Source organism: Onychostruthus taczanowskii, unplaced genomic scaffold (genome assembly GCF_017590055.1).
Source record: "Onychostruthus taczanowskii isolate IOZ18803 unplaced genomic scaffold, ASM1759005v1 scaffold15, whole genome shotgun sequence".
Classification (NCBI taxonomy): Eukaryota; Metazoa; Chordata; class Aves; order Passeriformes; family Passeridae; genus Onychostruthus; species Onychostruthus taczanowskii.
The window spans coordinates 13,919,798-13,926,715 of NW_024498685.1; positions in this window are offsets into that span (position 1 = coordinate 13,919,798).

Here is a 6,918-nt window from a genome sequence, read left to right on the forward strand (position 1 = left end):
GAAAAGGAATAGCCCAAAAAACGAAATCCTGACCAAGGATGTGAACGAGGCATGGAAGATAAAGAAACAGTGTCAAAGCAAGGAACGCAGCAAATTTTGCTCAGAGACACCCAACTTGAAAACTAAAAGCAAAATGGAAATCTTGTGTTAACTTTGCATAATCAGCAAAACCTGTCAGATCTGACCCCGGGTTGCTCCTCAGGACCAGACCAGAACCAGACTGTGCCTTGCCTTGTCTGAGGCAAGGCATCCAGGTTTATGATGCTCATCTGACTCTCAGTCCTGCATCCTCCAAGCCAACTGAATATTGCAGCAGTTGATAATCCTTCTTCTGAATAATGCCCACAGTTCTGGAATAACACCATTCACTAGTTGGGTGTTGTTAAAGCAAATTTTGTGCTTGAAATGTTGTCAAAGTTTAAAGGTGGAAGCTTTTTTGTCCCTCTCCTTACCTCCTGTCCTTTGATAGTGCCTTTCAAGGAATCCAGTTCTCCCTCCCTGCTTCTCTAGCAGAACTCATCTTTCCAGCAGTGGTGTGAAAATGATTGCACCTCTGTTCAAAGATCTAATTAGAGCTGGTATGGTTATTATTATTACTGCTGTTACTACAACTACTGCTGCTCTAATGGCATCTCTCTGCAGTACTTTGCAAAAGAAAATATTGCCATGGATTGAAGTTGAAGAGAGTTAGAGGAGTCCTCCTGCCAGCCACCCTCTGTTTCCTACTTGTGCTTGCAAAGCTGTCTTCTAGCAACACTCCAAAAGGGCCTCCTGTCTTTTTTGGCAAAAACGGAAGAGCCCCAATGCCAAAGGCAGCTAAAGGCTCTTCAGGGGCAGAGTTCTGTTTATAAAGACACCAGGAAGGCTGTGGTGCTTATCTGAGATTGTAGGATGTTAAATGTAGGCCACTGCACATCGTTTGCTGGGCTGTGGTTCCGGGAGCTCTGCTGCAGGGTTTGGGAATGCTCCTCTTGGTGCTGGCAGCTCGTGCTGCTCCGAGGGGACAGGAGGTGGCTGCTGCTTTTTCTGCTTTTTCATCTCACCAGACAAAAGGTGGACAGAGCAGAGACTCAGACTCATAAATCTGGTGCAATTAAAAAGCTGAATATTAATTGTTAAAAGTACTCTGAATTAAAAGGCTCTGAAAGAGAGATTAAAAAAAAAAAAAACCAAAAAACCAAATCAACACAGAGTTTTCAATTACTGCTAAATGAAGCAACAAATGCCCATACAGCCAGTGATGTATTTTAATTATTATTCTCAGCTTCTGCCTTGTTAGTAATGTACACTGGCTGGTGAGTGCAACAAGCTGCAAGGATTCTCCAGTGCCTCCCTTCTTCCAGAAGGTGTTGCTGTTATCCAGCTCTGCTGCAGACCCACAGAGCCCTGCAGAACACGGTGGAATAAAATGTGGTGAGGCTGGATAAAAAATGTAAACCATACTAAGTATATAGAATCCAGTCACAAGGATTTCTATTATGCAGGGAAAAGAGAGCCTTTAGTGTAGTGTGTGTCCACAGTATAAATAGTTCAGCAAAATGTAAACACCAAATATTTCCACCAGAGTTCTTTGCAACCTCACATACAGTAGCTCTACTTTTCTTTTTCATTAAGGACTTCTTGTAATAAAGGGGCTTTTGTGGACTGAATTGGGGAAAATAGCAGCCACCTGTAACTTTTTTTAAACCTAACAGTACATACAGTACCTCTATCAAAAGCGGAGGAATTTGAAACCTGCAGACTTTTTAAAGAAGCAAGTTCCACACATGATATAAAACAAATGCCATGTGTACACCAAGCCAAGCAAATTAACAAAAGGGCAGGGGCACTTCTAATATTGCTTAAATAACTCAGGCTTAATAATGAGGTCTTTTCACACAAGCTCACAAAGGCTAAAATGTGTTTAAGAAGAAAAACATGCATTTTTATTGTATTGTGTGGCAAGAAACCTGATTTTTGACATTTTTTGTTAAAAGCTATTAGCCTAAGCACATGAATTCCCTGTGGGGCTCTTGGGGGTGAATGTAGCACCTTGGTGTAGAGCTGGTCTCTGTGGATGAAGGGGAGAGGTTGGTTTTCCTGGACCACTGTGTGTTGCTGGTCTGTCAGAAGTTACTCCAGGCATCACAGAAGTCGAGTGAGTGCTGCTTTGTTTGCTATCAGCACTCAGGGAGAAGCCAAGTGTACGTGGGTGCAGAGAGTGATGCAGTGAGAGCCTGCTTTGTGGAGCAGCAGAGCTTGTTCTGTTACTGTGAGAGCCAGGTTGGTGTCTTTGGATGCTCAGCAGTTCTGTGTCAAACTGTGAAACATTCCCAAAGGCAGCACCTTGGGGTTGGGGCAAGTGTATGCAGTTAAGTTATTCTTCAGAGTTAGCAAGTCCCTTCTTTTTCACAGCCCCAGATAACTCATAAAAGCCTTGGCACGACCTTTCAGCTTCAGCTCTTGGTGGCTGGCGTGCTCCTGATGGTGCTATGTAGAGATCTGGAGTCACTAGGGTTTCCTTACAAAGGAAAAAAGAGTATTTTTAACATGATCATGCTAATGCTTTTCAGCTCGGTGGGGAGTGACAAAGACACAGGACAAAAAGATACCAAAAAATGATTAAGACAGGAAATTTAAAACTAGGTGTTGCTTGATATAAACAGTTCTTTGTATGGATCTGTTGGGCTCCTTCTTAGCTGGCTTTGAATAAGCAACACAACATGTCACATTTTGCTTTTCCCGTTGTCCTCCATTTAAACTTCTCACTTTCCTGTAGCCAGCATTCAAAGGTCTTGTGCATAAAATATTTGTGACCCTTCCACATAAAAAACCAAAGGATCTCTACCACAGATCCACTAGAGATGATCTGTCCCCATGATACAGAGCTCTGTGTGAGCACAGCATTTAAAATCCTTTTGACTCCAGCCCTGCCTGGTTGTCTGTGCAGGCAGAGATGAAATGCTGGGATGGGCTGTGCCAGTGCTGTGCTTGCCAGGTGTCTGGAGCTGCTGGTGGCTTGCTCTGTGTCTCAGGTGTTACTGGGGCTTCTGCACCAACTGCTCAAATGCAATTGGCATTCAAGAATTCCAGGAATGCTCCAGAAGCCCTCCAGGTGACATTCTGCCAAAGCCAGGGGCCAAAGGTGTGAAGGAGAGCCACCTGCACCCAGCAGAGACTGTCACACTGGGGTAACCTCGAGCCAACAACTGGGCTTTATTGTGGTCCTTTTGTGACAACCGAGATTTCCCCTCTGTCAAAACTGCTTTGCAATCCTTAAAAATTGACTGCAAGGGTTTTGTTCCCTTTGGAAAACACAGATAGTCAGGGAAACAGAGAGGACCAAGAATCACAGTCATACCAAGGATGTGAATAGAAATCATTTCCCAGTTCTCCTTTATCCAGCCATGGGGCTCTGTTCTAATTTATTTTTAGTGATCTCCTATTGTCTTGCCATGAAATTAGAGCTTTTTGAGGCAGAGGCCATCACCCTTCTTTTTGCCTATTAGGCCCCAATAATTGCTCTCTGTGGGGACGTAATGAGTGCCATGAGCACTACTGTTGGGTTGGACTTTCAGCTGCTTGGCTGTGTGACTTCAGTGCACTTCCACCAGAGCCTGAACCTCGATTCAGCTTTGGCTGCAGCAGCTCAGGTGCACAACCAGGTCACTCTGGGCCCACCAGGGTGATGCAGGGATGCTGAGGCCTGATGCTGCTGCAATTCCTCAGATTTGCTGGTCATTTTGGCCTTTCCAGCTTACCTGAAGTGCAGCTGTTAAGGCTGCTCTTTGCTATTCTACCAAAAAGAGACTTTTCTTTATTAAGTATTTTTGATGTTCAAATTGCATCATGATGTATCTGACACATATCTGGCAATCGAAATAATTTAGTGTACTCTATGTGTTTGCATATCAGCCAGTGTAAGTAAGCTGGTGGCTCTGCAGCTGGTTGGAATTTGGTTGTTTTCTCCACACGTACTTGTTTTTATTTTTTATCACTTTTTAAAACAAACAAAATTTAGGTTTAACTGAGAATTAGGTGTCCCTCAGCCTCTCACCAGATTCTTCAATATAAAAAAGGAAATCCAACAGCTAAAAAAATTCCTTTAAACTAAAGATTCTTTAAAGAGCTGAACAGTTATTTGCAAAATGCTCTGAATTTTAAAGGAAAAAAAAGTCGTTGTTGTTTTTTTGGGTTTTTTTTGTTTTTGTTTTTGTTTTTTTAAATAAAAAAAACAGCCTTTAGGATGAAACATTGCAGGCAGCTTTCCCACTGGTGCTGCTTTCCCTGACCTGGAGAGGCGAGGGGCAGCCTTGGATCAAACAGGGGTTACTGGCACTCTGTGACAGTCATTTCCAAAAACAGGCCTGAATTTCAGGGAATTCCCAAAAACAGGGAATTTCAGAGGCCAGTTCTGGGCAGCGGAGTCACTGGATCAGTCAGATTTCATAACAGCTCCTGATCTACCTGTAGCAATAAGAAAGGGCCCTCTTGAAGAGCAGGAATGGAGCAATCCCTGATCTCCAGTTTGACCAGCACAGGTCACTGTCTGTCTGTCTGTCTGTCTGCTGAGGAAGTTGGGGCCTACTACAGGTGCCACTAGCTGTAGGCCCCAAAGGAAAACAATTGCATCACGCAGGGATTTATTTTTTTTTGTCTCCTGTGGAAGGAAGGGCAGGCCACGCAGCCCTCCTCAAGCTGTAGGTTTGTTTTTGTTTTGTCAGGTTTGGTTTTGTTTTGCTCAGTGCTGAGCAATGCCCTCAGCCACTGAAGCTGGCGTGTCCCAGTGCCAGCTGCTTGCGGCCTCAGTGCTGCTCACCCACTGAGACTCTGGGGGTTTTTAGGCAGTCTGGGTTTTAGCAGGGCTCCTCTGGGGCTCTTCCCCTGATGGTTTCAAACATAACCCTCACAGACAGTAGGTGAGACTCAGTTTTTCCCCCTCCCTCAGCCTTTGTGGCACCTGCAGCAAGGCCCAGCTCCTGCTGCTGCCCTCCCTACCCCATCCTGCTGTAGGAGATTCTCCTGTGGCAGGGAGCGAGGCAAGCCAGGAGGAAATTCAGCCGTGGTTTTCAACAGGCACACAAGTATTGCTGGGGACATGGCCCATTTTTTGGTTTGCTGGCTGGATTCAGCAGCAGGAGAGCTGCAGTTAATCAGCTCTGCCTTTGCCACTAGGCTTCACAGCAGCTGGAGCCGCATCCCAGAGGAGGCACAGGTGATTCAGCTGCTGGACAAACAAGGAATTAACACAATAACACTAAGGAAGAAATATCACCATGAGCTCCTACTTCTTTGCCCTCTTCCCTTATGCAAAGCTGTGTTAAAAACAGATCTGGCAGGAGTTTTAGAGTGGAACATTTGCCACGGGGAGCTGGATGACTGGGAGGAGTGTCAGGGCTCCCTTTGGCCAGGGCACAGCTGGGAAGGGCAGCAGACTCTGCTCTGCTGGCTGCTTGTGCATGGCCAGCAGCCCTTCCCAGCTCCAGCTTTTTGGCATGCTGGGCCGCAGAGAGCTCGTGGCAGTGTTTTGGAGGGAAGGCCGGGGCAGCCCAAGCAGGAGAGTGCACCCTGAGGGCAGAGGAGAAGGGCTGGGGCACGCTGGGCAGCTCAGGATGCTCAGATGTGCCACAGCATCACTTCATCCCAGTGGGAGAAAGCTTTCCTGAGCCTGGGGAGAGCCCTGAGGGATGGGGCTCCTTCCTTTCACTGTCCCAGCCCTTGCCTCTTCATAAGCAATGGCTGAAGCTCAAGGCCAAAACTGTGTGAAAACATGTGAAAACCATGGGAATGCAGGGTTCCCTCACTGGCTTCCAGGATCTCAGTGCACCAGGGATCCAGAGTACTCTTGGACCCTGAAAAACTTCTTTGGCTGGTAAATAAGGAACATCTCAAGGTGTCTGCTTAGGAAAAAGGCACAAGAGTGACATCTGGAATTCCTGTACTTTCCTGCTCTGTCCTGACAAGTAAACAGCTGATGAAGGACCTGAGCATTGTCTGCCCTTGTGGCTAAAAGGGAAAGGGTTGCAATTGTCATCCAATTCAAAGTGCCCAGTCAGCACTCAGATGAAATCCTCTGCTGGATGTGATCTGTATTTTCATACATCAGCCCACCATGGCAGCCAGGAGGGAGATTTAGACATTTGAAGGATGTGCATTGTCCCCCACTGTTGAAAGGAAATTATTTGGGATTGCAGTTGTCCTTCACTGTTCCTTAGTATTATTTAATACTCCCATTTCAGCAGTGCCCTGAGGTTTTGGTTAAGAACTGGAGTGCAGCCAGCCTGCTCTTGCTCTCATTGCAATGGTGCCCTGCTACCTGAGCAATCCCCTCTCCTCCAGGGCTCCTGAGGCATGCTGTCAGCTCACCCTCTGCTGACTGGATATTTATGCATTGCCTCTCAGCCACAATAGTGATTTTTGGTTTGTATGTGCTTCTGGAGATGCAAAATGCTGAGCATATGCTGACTGCTGTGGGTGGCAGAAGATAGATGGGGAAAATAACATTGTTCTTTATCTAGAACTTCACAGATTGTAAAAACTGCTGCATGTTCTTTAACTTCTAGTCTTGTTCTGCAATGCCATTAGTAATAGATATACATCTTGGAACTTGCTACATCACTTCACTCTCCTTGTCTCCTTGTCCCATCCACTAGGTTTATTATGTTTTATAGTTGTCACAGGCATTTGTTTTGCCCAGCTACTGATCTTGAGGTGGTATGTCCCAAACCTGGATCCTTTACCCAGTCAGTGCCCTGGTAGAACATGGATAGCAATAATCCAAGTGACCTCGTGCAATTTCCATAAGACAAAGTTTTGCTTAATCCAGTCAGGAAAAGAAAAAAAGCCCTAACAAACAAATAAACCCCATAGAAATAATCAGAAATTATTTTAAAAGAAGAAAAATACACCAATACCTGTGTCATATCACCTAGTGAACGT